This window comes from Balaenoptera borealis, assembly GCF_965194805.1.
Source record: "Balaenoptera borealis genome assembly, chromosome: 4".
Lineage (NCBI taxonomy): Eukaryota > Metazoa > Chordata > Mammalia > Artiodactyla > Balaenopteridae > Balaenoptera > Balaenoptera borealis.
In genome coordinates, this window is record NC_138861.1 from 18,569,338 (window position 1) to 18,583,853 (window position 14,516).

Sequence of the window (14,516 nt, forward strand, 5' to 3'; positions counted from 1 at the left end):
TCCCAAAGCTGTAAAGATTTTCTCCCATATTTTTTCTTCCAGCAGTTTTATAGTTTAGCTTTTACATTTAAGTCTATCATCCATTTTGAGTTAATTTTTATGTATGGCATAGGTATGACTCAAAGTTCATTTTTTTTAATATGGACATCTTGTTGTTCTGGCACCATTCACTGAAAAGACTTTCTAATCCCCTTGAATTATTCTGGCACCTGTGTCAAAAATCACTTGATCATATATGTATGGATCTGTTTCTGGCTCTTTGATCTTTACTATTGATCTGTATGTCTATCCTAATGCTAATACCGTACTATCTTTAAAAAAAATTTTTTTTTGTTTTTATTTTTTGTCTGCACTGCACAGCATGTGGGATCTTAGTTCCCCAACCAGGGATCAAACCCAAGCTCCTTGCATTGGAAGCACAGAGTCTTAACCACTGGAACGCCAGGGAAGTCCCCAATACTATCTTGATCACTACAACTTCATTGTAAGTCTTGAAATCAGGTAGTGTAAATCTACCAACTTTGCCTTTTTTAATACTGCTTTGGCTATTCTAGGCCCTTTCCATTTCCATAGAAATTTTAGAATCAGCTTATTTTTTTTTCCAAAAATATCTGCTAGGATTTTGATTGGGTTGATTGATAGTAATACATTCAATGTGTAGATCAATCTGAGGATAACTGACATTATGAATAATATTTAAACTTCCAATCTATAAACATAGTACACTTAACATTTTTTAGGTCTTTTTAAAATCCTCTCAGCAATGTTTTATAGTTTTAATGTATAGGTCTTGCTCATATTTTGATAAATTTATTTCTAAGTACTTTTATATTTGGTGTTACTACTTTAAATAATGTTTTTATTTCAATTTTTAATTTTTCATTGCTAGAATATTGAAATGCAATTAATTTTTGTATACTGAACTTCTATTATGTGACATTTACACTCACTTATTAGTTCTATTAACTTTTTCTAGTTACTCATAATACTTTATTTCATTAGGTTAAAGAAAAAGGGAATATAAGGAAATGATTCTGTACTTAGGTTCTTCAAGAGTATTAAAATTATCAAATCAACATAAATTGATCAATCATAATCAATGGTTTTCACAGTTCTCATGTTCCTTTTATAAATACTTTGTTCTAGTACAAAAACAAAATAATTTGGGGGCAGGGATAGGCAATGGCTCAGATGAACACAGAAAAAATCGTAAAACTGTAAAAATCCAATATATCACTTCGACTCAGTTAAGTTAAATGAAGGTATATCAGTAGGGTACAATCCAAAAGAAAATTTTACATATTTTGACTTTAAATGTGCTATATTTTTAGTATTATAAAAAATAATAAATAAATATTTGAGTATTAGGTATTTAGTACCATAATAAGTACTCCAGTAAGCACATCGCCTTCACTGTTTAAATTAATTCTGACAACAAACTATGAGATACCCCTCACTTTATAGGAGAGCCTGATAACAGGTGAATAATTTGCCCAACGGCCCATTGCTAGCAAACATTAAAGTAGAACTCAAATCCAAGTCTGACTTCCATAAAGTCCATGCTATAGTTTTTTAGTGTTTGTGACTTCAACCCAAGAAGCATCAGAAAAGGCATTTTTTAAAAAATATACAATGCAAGAAAAAACTCTCTGCCTTTTTGTATATTAAGAATAACAAGATTTAGCAAATAAAAAAACCTCTAAGTTCACAACAAAAACAATGTATTTCACTTCATTTTTTAAAGAACCTAATTAAATATAGGTCTATATCACTATCCAAACTCTCACTACCTGAATGCAAATATTTAAACAATGACTTGCCAAGCATCTTACCCAAAATTCAATACTTAAATAGAAACTTGTTATAATGAATCTGAAGATGCATGCTGGCAAAAAATGTGCCCTGCACAAATCTGGGCAGAAATGACAGAGTGGTCTGCAGTCTTGTCTCAGCTGTTACCCTGATGAGATCACTACTGTTTTTTTTTTTTTAGAGTGCTGTGTATTACTGCACTCATCATCTTCCCACTCCCCTCCACCCCTCCCCTGCTCCCCAGGATTAGCACTTCATTGGTCCCAGATTTTGCTTCTGCCAGGTGGCTGAGGATACAATCAAACCAGACAATTTAGAGACTTTTAGTATCTATAACAACTATTTCACTGTTTATTTACATTACAGAATATGGTTTTTGCAAATTAAAAATATCTGACATAGAACAGTATTATTGTCTATTACATAAGAACATACTAATGAGCTCAATAAATGTTTTTTTCTTAATTAGATAACTGATGTTTTAAATACCCTGCTGAAATCCTTGTGTCCTTGTTATACAACTCTTTAAGAGCGTTTTGGGAAATTGATGTAGGATTTTGCATGGGCTGGTTGTATTATTTTTTGTCACTTAAAATAACAGAACACAGCTTCCTGCTACCCAAATATTTGCTATCCAACATGTTTTCAGGAATGGATTAGATTTGAAAAAGGGAGTTCTGTAAAATAAACAACTATTAGAATAAACAACCTGAAAAACTTTTCCACATCATCCTGTTTAAGAATGACTATTACAATTTATGTGGAATCTGGGTATTTCCAGCTTGCATTAAAAGTCCTCCATCATTTCCATCTTCAGCGTTCTCTCAGTACTCACTAAAACAACCTCACATCAAGTAGTCACATTAGTCTGCCGGCAACACACACATTATGTCTTCTACTCAAAATGTCCTCATTCACTACTCTCCATCAATCTGTTCTCCAATATTTCCTTTAAAAGCTAGCTTAATATAATTTTATTCCTTCATTCAATAATTCTTTTAATCTACCACGTGTTAGGGATTTAAATTCAGTAACACATAATCCCTCAAGAATGGCATGGTTTGGCAGACAATTATAGTATGATAAATGCCATGACTGAGGTATGCATAAATAACTAAGAGTTGAATCTCACAGAAGGAATGGGAGTCAGCCATATGAAGAGAAAGGGAGCAACCCAGGAGAAAGAACACTTTATGTAGAGGGAGAGGGGTAGGGGAAGAGGATGAAGAATGGTAAATTCAAGAATCTAAAGGTAGTTCAATACAACTAAAGCGCAGGATGCATACAGAAAAATTGTGATGTGTGCAGTTGGAGAAGTAGTTATGGGTCAGATTATAACAACATTGTATGTCATGATAAGAAATATTAAGACCCATATCACTCAGTATATCCCTGTATTTCACATACAATCTATTTTTAACCTTCATAGATTTATATCATTCATTCATTCATTCAGCAAATGTTAGAGGGAATACCATGTATTTTCTCTAATTGTTTCCTCTACGTGATTTGTGTCTCCAGTTAGGAAGCAAATAAAAACCAGGCTTTTTTTTTTTTTTCAACTTCTGAAGTCCTAAGGAAACTAGTGTAATGTTAAGCACACAATACTCACTTCAATAAATGCTTCTTGAAGTAAAATATTAATAACCTGAGGAACTAAGATGGAGGAGTAGAAGGACGTGCTCTCACTTCCTCTTGCAAGAACACCAGAATCACAGCTAGCTGCTAGACAAACATCAACAGGAAGACACTGGAACTCACCAAAAAAGATACCCCACATCCAAAGACAAAGGAGAAGCCACAATGAGATGGTAGAAGGGGCGCAATCACAGTAAAATCAAATCCCATAACTGCTGGGTGGGTGACTCACAGACTGGAGAACACTTAGACCACAGAAGTCCACCCACTGGAGTGAAGGTTCTGAGCCCCACGTCAGGCTTCCCAACCTGGAGGTCCGGCAACGGGAGGAGGAATTCATAGAGAATCAGACTTTGAAGCCTAGTGGGAATTGATTGCTGGACTTCGACAGGACTGGGGGAAACAGAGACCCCACTCTTGGAGGACGCACACAAAATAGTGTGCACATCGGGACCCAGGGGAAAGAGCAGTGACCCCGGGGGAGACTGAACCAGACCTACCTGCTAGTGTTGGAAGGTCTCCTGCAGAGGCGGGGGGTGGCTCTGTTTCACCGTGGGGACAAGGACACCAGCAGCAGAAGTTCTGGAGAGTACTCCTTGGCATGAGCCCTCCCAGAGTCTGTCATTAGCCCCACCAAAGAGCCCAGGTAGGCTCCAGTGTTGGGTTGCCTCAGGCAAAACAACCAACAGACAGGGAACCCAGACCCACCCATCAACAGTCAAGTGGATTAAAGTTTTACTGAGCTCTGACCACCACAGCAACAGTCAGCTCTACCCACTACCAGAGCCTCCCATCAAGCCTCTTAGATAGCCTCAACCACCAGAGGGGAGACAGCAGAAGCAAGAAAAACTACAATCCTGCAGCCTGTGGAACAAAAACAACATTCACAGAAAGGTAAACAAGATGAAAAGGCAGAGGGCTATATACCAGATGAAGGAACAAGATAAAACCCCAGAAAAACAACTAAATGAAGTGGAGATACACAACCTTTCAGAAAAAGAATTCAGAATAATGATAGTGAAGATGATCCAGGACCTCGGAAAAAGGATGGAGGCAAAGATTGACAAGATGCAAGAAATGTTTAAAAAGAACCTAGAAGAATAAAAGAACAAACAAACAGAGATGAACAATACAATAACTGAAATGAAAACTACACTAGAAGGAATCAATAGCAGAATAACTGAGGCAGAAGAACGGATAACTGACCTGGAAGACAGAATGGTGGAATTCACTGCTATGGAACAGAATAAAGAAAAAAGAATGAAAAGAAATGAAGACGGCCTAAGAGACGTCTGGGACAACATTAAGAGCAACAACATTCACATTATAGGGGTCCCAGAAGGGGAAAAGAGAGAGAAAGGACCAGAGAAAATATTTGAAGAGATTATAGTCGAAAACTTCCCTAACATGGGAAAGGAAATAGCCACCCAAGTCCAGGAAGCGCAGAGAGTCCCATACAGGATAAACCCAAGGAGAAACATGCCGAGACACATAGTAATCAAATTGACAAAAATTAAAGACAAACAAAAATTATTGAAAGCAGCAAGGGAAAAACGACAAATAACATACAAGGGAACTCCCATAAGGTTAACAGCTGATTTCTCACCAGAAACTCTACAAGCCAGAAGAGAGTGGCATGATATACTTAAAGTGATGAAACAGAAGAACCTACAACCAAGATTACTCTACCCAGCAAGGATCTCATTCAGATTCGATGGAGAAATCAAAAGCTTTACAGACAAGCAAAACCTAAGAGAATTCAGCATCACCAAACCAGCTTTACAACAAATGCTAAAAGAACTTCTCTAAGTGGGAAACACAGAGAAGAAAAGGACCTACAAAAACAAACCCAAAACAATTAAGAAAATGGTCATAGGAACATACATATCGATAATTACCTTAAACATGAATGGATTAAATGCTCCAACCAAAAGACACAGGCTTGCTGAATGGATACAAAAACAAGACCCATATCTATGCTGTCTACAAGAGACCCACTTCAGACCTAGGGACACATACAGACTGAAAGTGAGGGGATGGAAAAAGATATTCCATGCAAATGGAACTCAAAAGAAAGCTGGAGTAGCAATACTCATATCAGATAAAATAGACTTTAAAATAAAGAATGTTACAAGACACAAGGAGCAACACTATATAATGACCAAGGGATCAATCCATGAAGAACATATAACAATTATAAATATATATGCACCCAACATAGGAGGACCTCAATACATAAGGCAACTGCTAACAGCTATAAAAGAGGAAATCGACAGTAACACAGTAATAGTGGGGGACTTTAACACCTCACTTACACCAATGGACAGATCATCCAAAATGAAAATAAATAAGGAAACAGAAGCTTTCAATGACACAATAGACCAGATAGATTTAATTGATATTTATAGGACATTCCATCCAAAAACAGCAGATTACACTTTCTTCTCAAGTGCACATGGAACATTCTCCAGGATAGATCACAGCTTGGGTCACAAATCAAGCCTCAGTAAATTTAAGAAAATTGAAATCATATCAAGCATCTTTTCTGACCACAACGCTAAGAGATTAGAAATGAATTACAGGGAAAAGAACGTGAAAAGCACAAACACATGGAGACAAAACAATACGCTACTAAATAACCAAGAGATCACTGAAGAAATCAAAGAGGAAATCAAAAAATACCTAGAGACAAATGACAATGAAAACACGACGATCCAAAACCTATGGGATGCAGCAAAAGCAGTTCTAAGAGGGAAGTTTATAGCTATACAAGCCTACCTAAAGAAACAAGAAAAATCTCAAGTAAACAATGTAAACTTACACCTAAAGGAACTAGAGAAAGAAGAACAAACAAAACCCAAAGTTAGCAGAAGGAAAGAAATCATAAAGATCAGAGGGGAAATAAATGAAATAGAAACAAGGAAAACAATAGCAAAGATCAATAAAACTAAAAGCTGGTTCTTTGAGAAGATAAACAAAATTGATGAGCCATTAGCCAGACTCATCAAGGAAAAGAGGGAGAGGACTCACTCAAATCAATAAAATTAGAAATGAAAAAGGACAAGTTACAACAGACACCGCAGAAATACAAAGCATCCTAAGAGACTACTACAAGCAACTCTATGCCAATAAAATGGACAACCTGGAAGAAATGGACAAATTCTTAGAAAGGTATAACCTTCCAAGACTGAACCAGAAAGAAACAAAAAATATGAACAGACCAATCACAAGAAATGAAATTGAAACTGTGATTAAAAATCTTCCAACAAACAAAAGTCCAGGACCAGATGGCTTCACAGGTGAATTCTATCAAACATTTAGAGAAGAGCTAACACCCATCCTATTTAGAGAAGAGCTAACACCCATCCTTCTCAAACTCTTCCAAAAAATTGCAGAGGAAGGAGCACTCTCAAACTCATTCTATGAGGCCACCATCACCCTGATACCAAAACCAGACAAAGATACTACAAAAAAAAGAAAATTACAGACCAATATCACTGATGAATATAGATGCAAAAATCCTCAACAAAATACTAGCAAACAGAATCCAACACCACATTAAAAGGATCATACACCATGATGAAGTGGGATTTATCCCAGGGATGCAAGGATTCTTCAAGATACGCAAATCAATCAATGTGATACACCATATTAACAAATTGAAGAAGAAAAACCATATGATCATCTCAATAGATGCAGAAAAAGCTTTTGACAAAATTCAACACCCATTTATGATAAAAACTCTCCAGAAAGTGGGCATAGAGGGAACCTACCTCAACATAATAAAGGCCATATATGACAAACCCACAGCAAACATCATTCTCAACGGTGAAAAACTGAAAGCATTTCCTCTAAGATCAGGAATGAGACAAGGATGTCCACTCTCACCACTATTATTCAACATAGTTTTGGAAGTCCTAGCCACGGCAATCAGAGAAGAAAAAGAAATGAAAGGAATACAAATTGGAAAAGAAGAAGTAAAACTGTCAGGGCTTCCCTGGTGGCGCAGTGGTTGAGAATCTGCCTGCCAATGCAGCGGACACGGGTTCGAGCTCTGGTCTGGGAAGATCCCACATGCCACGGAGCAACTGGGCCCGTGAGCCACAATTACTGAGCCTGCGCGTCTGGAGCCTGTGCTCCGCAACAAGAGAGGCCACGATGGTGAGAGGCCCGCGCACCGCGATGAAGAGTGGTCCCCACTTGCCACAACTAGAGAAAGCCCTCGCACAGAAACGAAGACCCAACACAGTCATAAATAAATAAATAAATAAATAAAAGAACGTGAATTTCTTTAAAAAAAAAAAAAACTGTCACTGTTTGCAGATGACATGATACTATACATAGAGAATCCTAAAAATGCCACCAGAAAACTACTAGAGCTAATCAATGAATTTGGTAAAGTTGCAGGATACAAAATTAATGCACAGACATTTCTTGCATTCCTATACACTAATGATGAAAAATCTGAAAGAGAAATTACGGAAACACTCCCATTTACCATTGCAACAAAAAGAATAAAATACCTAGGAATAAACCTACCAAGGGAGACGAAAGACCTGTATGCAGAAAACTATAAGACACTGATGAAAGAAATTAAAGATGATACCAACAGATGGAGAGACATACCATGTTCTTGGATTGGAACAATCAATATTGTGAAAATGACTATACTACCCCAAGCAATCTACAGATTCAATGCAATCCCTATCAAATTACCAAGGGCATTTTTTACGGAGCTAGAACAAATCATCTTAAAATTTGTATGGAGACACAAAAGACCCCGAATAGCCAAAGCAGTCTTGAGGGAAAAAAACGGAGCTGGAGGAATCAGACTCCCTGACTTCAGACCATACTACAAAGCTACAGTAATCAAGACAATATGGTACTGGCACAAAAACAGAAACATAGATCAATGGAACAAGATAGAAAGCCCAGAGATAAACCCACGCACCTATCGTCAACTAATCTATGACAAAGGAGGCAAAGATATACAATAGAGAAAAGTCAGTCTATTCAATAAGTGGTGCTGGGAAAACTGGACAGCTACATGTAAAAAAATGAAATTAGAATACTCCCTAACACCATACACAAAACTAAACTCAAAATGGATTCGAGACCTAAATGTAAGACTGGACACTATAAAACTCTTAGAGGAAAACATAGGAAGAACACTCTTTGACATAAATCACAACAAGATCTTTTTTGATCCACCTCCTAGAGTAATGGAAATAAAAACAAAAATAAACAAATGGGACCTAATGAAACTTCAAAGCTTTTGCACAGCAAAGGAAACCATAAACAAGACAAAAAGACAACCCTCAGAATGGGAGAAAATATTTGCAAACAAATCAACGGACAAAGGATTAATCTCCAAAATATATGAACAGCTCATTCAGCTCAATATTAAAGAAACAAAGAACCCAATCCAAAAATGGGCAGAAGACCTAAATAGACATTTCTCCAAAAAAGACACACAGATGGCCAAGAAGCACATGAAAAGCGGCTCAACATCACTAATTATTAGAGAAATGCAAACCAAAACTACAATGAGGTATCACCTCACACCAGTTAGAATGGGCATCATCAGAAAATGTACAAACAACAAATGCTGGAGAGGGTGTGGAGAAAAGGAAAGCCTCTTGCACTGTTGGTGGGAATGTAAATTGATACAGCCACTATGGAGAACAGTATGGAGGGTCCTTAAAAAACTAAACATAGAATTACCATATGATCCAGCAATCCCACTACTGGGCATATACCCAGAGAAACCCGTAATTCAAAAAGACACATGCACCCCAATGTTCACTGCAGCACTATTTGCAATAGCCTGGTCATGGAAGCAACCTAAATGCCCATCAACAGACGAATGGATAAAGAAGTTGTGGTACATATATACAATGGAATATTACTCAGCCATAAAAAGGAACGAAATTGAGTCATTTGTTGAGACGTGGATGGATCTAGAGACTGTCATACAGAGTGAAGTAAGTCAGAAAGAGAAAAACAAATATCGTATATTAACGCATGTATGTGGAACCTAGAAAAATGGTACAGATGAACTGGTTTGCAGGGCAGAAGTTGAGACACAGATGTAGAGAACAAACGTATGGACACCAAGGGGGGAAAACTGTGGTGGGGTGGAGATGGTGGTGTGCTGAATTGGGCGATTGGGATTGACATGTATACACTGATGTGTATAAAACTGATGACTGATTAAAAATATATATATATTAATAACCTAATTTATCATCAGGTTATTTAAAATCATTAACCTAGCTTTTATCTTGGTAATAATCCTAAATTAGCAAAAGGTAAATAACACATGCAGATAATTATAATGTCTCTCCTTTAAGAAAAAAAAAATTCAGTAAAAGCTTAGTTCTCTGCCTTTCACTTTAGGCACACTCCTGAAAGAGCAAACAGTCTATATTCACAGGATCTTGTTCTTTACCATCCATCCATTCTTCAATCCACCACCACCTTGCTATCTTCAATCAGTCCAGCCCACCAGAAGTGCTTTGCTAAAGTAACCACTGATCTCAAAATTCTGCAAAGTTCAGTGGACCATTTTCAGTTCTTATCACTATTAACCTACCCAAAGTATATAACACAGGTGGCAACTACTTTCTTAAAATACATTCAACCTCTGGCTCCTGTGAGATCACTCTTCCCTATTCTGTTCCTACCATTTTTAATTCTCCTTGTTCCTTTCTTAGATTCCCCCTTCCTCCATTTATCTATTAAATGCTGTCAATCGCCCTGGTTCAATCCTCACCCTTTGTGGGTTATATAGCTAACCCAATGACTAATTACTAAATCTCCAGTCCAGATTTTTCTCAACTTTCTAACTGCCTTCAAAACATTTCTACCTATATAACAAATAGATGTGTAAAATAATGTGATTCCCGCACTCGTGCGTGCACACGTGCTTGCACGCACACATATACACACACACACAGAGTGTGGTATGCTTTCTGTATTTTCTCTAACTCTCTACAACACCATTCACACAGTATTCTAAGTGAGAAATCTAGAAGTCATCCGCAACTTCCTTGCCACTCATCCTCCCATATCAAATTAATCACTAGATAAAATCAATGCTAACATCCAGGTATATATTATCCCCTCATTTCACTATCTTAATACAGCCATTCACTATGTGAATCACTATGCATCACCTCGACTTCTCCCTCCCTCCCCTTCCCCATATCCCATCCATTTGACTCATACCTTACTGTCCTATTTTTCTGAAATTACAAAACTGTCCATGAATCATCTGTTTAAAATATTTACTAGCTCATCATCACCTATAGATAAAAATAAAAACTGCTTTTCTTGAAACCTCAAGGCTTTGCACATCCTCTTTGCCTATAATTTCTACTCCATTTGACAAATACCTACTCATCCCTCAAGACACAACTCAAACATATTTTGGGATTCTTTTCTGACTTGTGTCATCCCCCAAGCAGAATCAATGGCTTTCTCTCCTGAAGTCTCACTGTACCTTATTTGGATATCACTGTATAATTCTTTATATATTTGTATCTTCCATCAATGTGTGAATTCCTTGATTCAGAAAACTTTGTACTATTCCTCATCTTTCTATCCACAGCATGGAGTAGGTGTTCAATCAATACTCATTAAATAAGTAATAGGGGACTTCCCTGGTGGCACAGTGGTTAAGAATCCACCTGCCAATGCAGGGGACACGGGTTCGATCCCTGGTCCAGGAAGATCCCACATGCCACGGAGAACTAAGCCTGTGTGCCACAATTACTAAAGCCTGCCTGCCCTACAGCCCGCACACTGCAACTACAGAAGCCTGCACACTCTAGGGCCCACGTGCTGCAACTACTGAAGCCTGCGAACCTAGAGCCTGTGCTCCACAACAAGAGAAGCCACCGCAAATGAGAAGCCCGTGCACTGCAACGAAGAGTAGCCCCCCCGCTCGCCACAACTAGAGAAACCCCGTGCATAGCAACGAAGACCCAACACAGCCAAAAAAATAAAAAATTTTTAAAAAGTAATGGTAATAACTATAACTTACTGAGTGTTAAGAAATGTCAAACACTGTGTTAAGCAGTGTCTGTGTGTGTGTGTATAATCACATTTCATTGAATTCTCACAATGACATTTTGTTATATTTTTATATATATTATTATTCATATTTTAGAGGTTTAGAAGGAAAAATACATAGGCTTAGAATGGCAAAGTAACTTGCCCAAGGTCACACAACTAGTATGTAATGGAGCAAAAAACTGCAGCGTGGTTCCAAAGCATGAACTCTTTACCACTAAACTATGAATAAATCTAAGAATGCTTTCTTTATTTTATAAAGTTCTTAAAATTTTACCATGAATGAGTGTGACTTCAGTATATATAAAACTCACTAATAATAGTACAAACTATTATGCAATTAAACCTGAACATATCAGATGCTCTTCCAAAGGACACTGAATCACTGTTTAAGCAATAAATAAATGTTTCCAACTTCAACCTCACAGCTTTTTTCACACAGTTTTGTCCATTTATATTTTAATGATTCAATCTTTTCCTCCAATCTTTCTTGACATCTATTTTTTTCTTTTTGAAACCCATAATTTAAAAATTGGAAAAGTTTTTTTAGAAAATAAGAAAAATGATCACTCAGATTTCTGGTACAGTAACCATAATTCAAACAATTAATTTGTGTTTGGGGGAGAAAAACACATTTAATTGTGCTCAAGTCTTCCTAAATCTTTGTTTATCCTCAAATTTCAGCTCTTTCAAGGTCACCACTACATATTTCTAGCTGCAATAAATTACCAAGTGTCTGTTATAATGCCCACAAATCAGGTAGTTTAATAAACGTTAAAGACTAGCAATGAAAAGTGAAAAGGTGAAATTTTCGCACCAGAAATATAGGAACAATCCACCCATAAGAGAAAATCATTAATAATAACGTAATGGCAGGCTTCAAAAAATAATCACAAAAGGCTATATATTATTTCTGCCTCTTACGTCCTTATTATTAATCTTTGTAGCATATTTTTGAAACTACAACTTTCTACTAGAGATCTACTTAATATCTACTCAAGAAAAGTACATTATTTTTTGGTATATTCTAATCTAGAAAAAAACCAAGTTTATAAATTACAACTTTAAAATATAACTTCTAAAATTCTCACAATTTTCAAAAATTTATGTAGACAAATGAAGAGAAATGACAGCTCTATAACTTAGTTTGCAACCAGAATTTAAATAACATTTTGAAATATATAGTTCCAAGTTATATCAATGTGGCAGACCTTCCAAAGAACTAAAACTTCCCATTTAGGTTTTCTCAGGATAACTACAAGGCAAATTTTCATACCACATAATTTTTAACCATTTGTTTTAATGAATATGGGAAATGAATGAATATTTTCTGTCAATAAAGACCCAAAGTACTGGTGCCACCTAGTGAAATTTTACTCAGTTTTTTTAGCTGATCAGAAGCTATTACAGCAACTTCATAAGTTTTTTATTACCAAATCAAAGAACTTCAATAGAAATAAGTTAAATGTTTTGTATATTAATGACATCATTAATGTTAAGGAGAATACTAACAAGAATTTTCATTGCCAAAGGCAAGACATATTCCTGTGGAAAGCATTCACTTTGAATAAAAGTTAATAGTTGTGTTTCTTAACAGAAGTTATCAGTAGAGTAAAATGCCAGAATGCATTCAAGATATATTGAAACAATACTGTGTATAAAACAGAATTAAACAGATTTCAAGGATATGATAAATAAAAAACACAATCATTCATATTATGTTCATATTATTATATATCATATAATGTTGTACCATCAGAAAATGCTTACATCCAAAGACAGAGCACTTACTTGCCTAATTATTTTATTGCTTTAAAACTTATCCTTCGAAGGCAATATTATGAAAGGGAAAACCTAAGCATTCTTTCTCTAAATTAAAATTTTAAAATAAAACTGCCCATTTTTCACATCTGTAATCATTCATTCAAAAAAGATTATTAAACATTATGTATCTCACTCCACTAACTACAGGAATACAAAAGAAAAAAAAAGTAGAATTAAACATTCTTGTCCTCTAAGAATAATAGTTTAATAGGGGACATAAGATAAAAATATTTTTTTAAAAAAATGACTCCATATACAAGAAATAGTTATTCAGCCCTGAACGAAGATGGAGGAGTAGAAGGATGTGCTCTCACTCCTGCTTGCAAGAACACTAGAATCACAACTAGCTGCTGGACAGTCATCAACAGGAAGACACTGGAACTCACCAAAAAAGATACCCCACATCCAAAGACAAAGGAGAAGCCACAATGAGATGGTAGGAGGGGTGCAATCACAGTAAAATCAAATCCCATAACTGCTGGGTGGGTGACTCACAGACTGGAGAACACTTAGACCACAGAAGTCCACCCACTGGAGTGAAGGTTCTGAGCCCCACGTCAGGCTTCCCAACCTGGAGGTCCGGCAACGGGAGGAGGAATTCATAGAGAATCAGACTTTGAAGGCTAGTGGGATTTGATTGCAGGACTTCAACAGGACTGGGGGAAACAGAGACTCCACTCTTGGAGGGCACACACAAAGTAGTGTGCGCATCGGGACCCAGGGGAAAGAGCAGTGACCCCGGGGGAGACTGAACCAGAACTACCTGCTAGTGTTGGAGGGTCTCCTGCAGAGGTGGGGGGGTGGGGGCGGGGGCTGTGGCTCACCAAGGGACAAGGACACTGCCAGCAGAAGTTCTGGGAAGTACTCCTTGGCAAGAGCCCTCCCAGAGTCTGCCATTAGCCCCACCAAAGAGCCCAGGTAGGCTCCAGTGTTGGGTCACCTCAGGCCAAACAACCAACAGGGAGGGTACCCAGCCCCACCCATCAGCAGTCAAACGGATTAGAGTTTTACTGAGCTCTGCCCACCAGAGCAACAGTCAGCTCTACCCACCACCAGTTCCTCCCATCAGGAAACTTGCACAAGCCTCTTAGATAGCCTCATCCACCAGAGGGCAAACAGCAGAAGCACGAAGAGCTACAATCCTGCAGCCTGTGGAACAAAAACCA

General features: G+C 37.1%; 1 protein-coding gene and 1 long non-coding RNA gene across 8 annotated transcripts in view; one reads left to right on the forward strand and one right to left on the reverse strand.

Annotated features, from left to right (window-relative positions):
• STPG2 (sperm tail PG-rich repeat containing 2) overlaps positions 1–14,516 on the reverse strand; it is a gene marked incomplete at its 5' end in the record, with an annotated part of 597,317 nt that overhangs the window by 546,213 nt on the left and 36,588 nt on the right. The gene's annotated exons all lie outside the window — the stretch shown is intronic.
• Positions 7,447–14,516, forward strand: part of LOC309628631 — a 142,450-nt gene continuing 135,380 nt past the window's right edge. Inside the window, exon 1 of the long non-coding RNA XR_014244601.1 lies at positions 7,447–7,765. This is a non-coding gene — a long non-coding RNA (uncharacterized lncRNA). The remainder of the gene's footprint in view (positions 7,766–14,516) is intronic.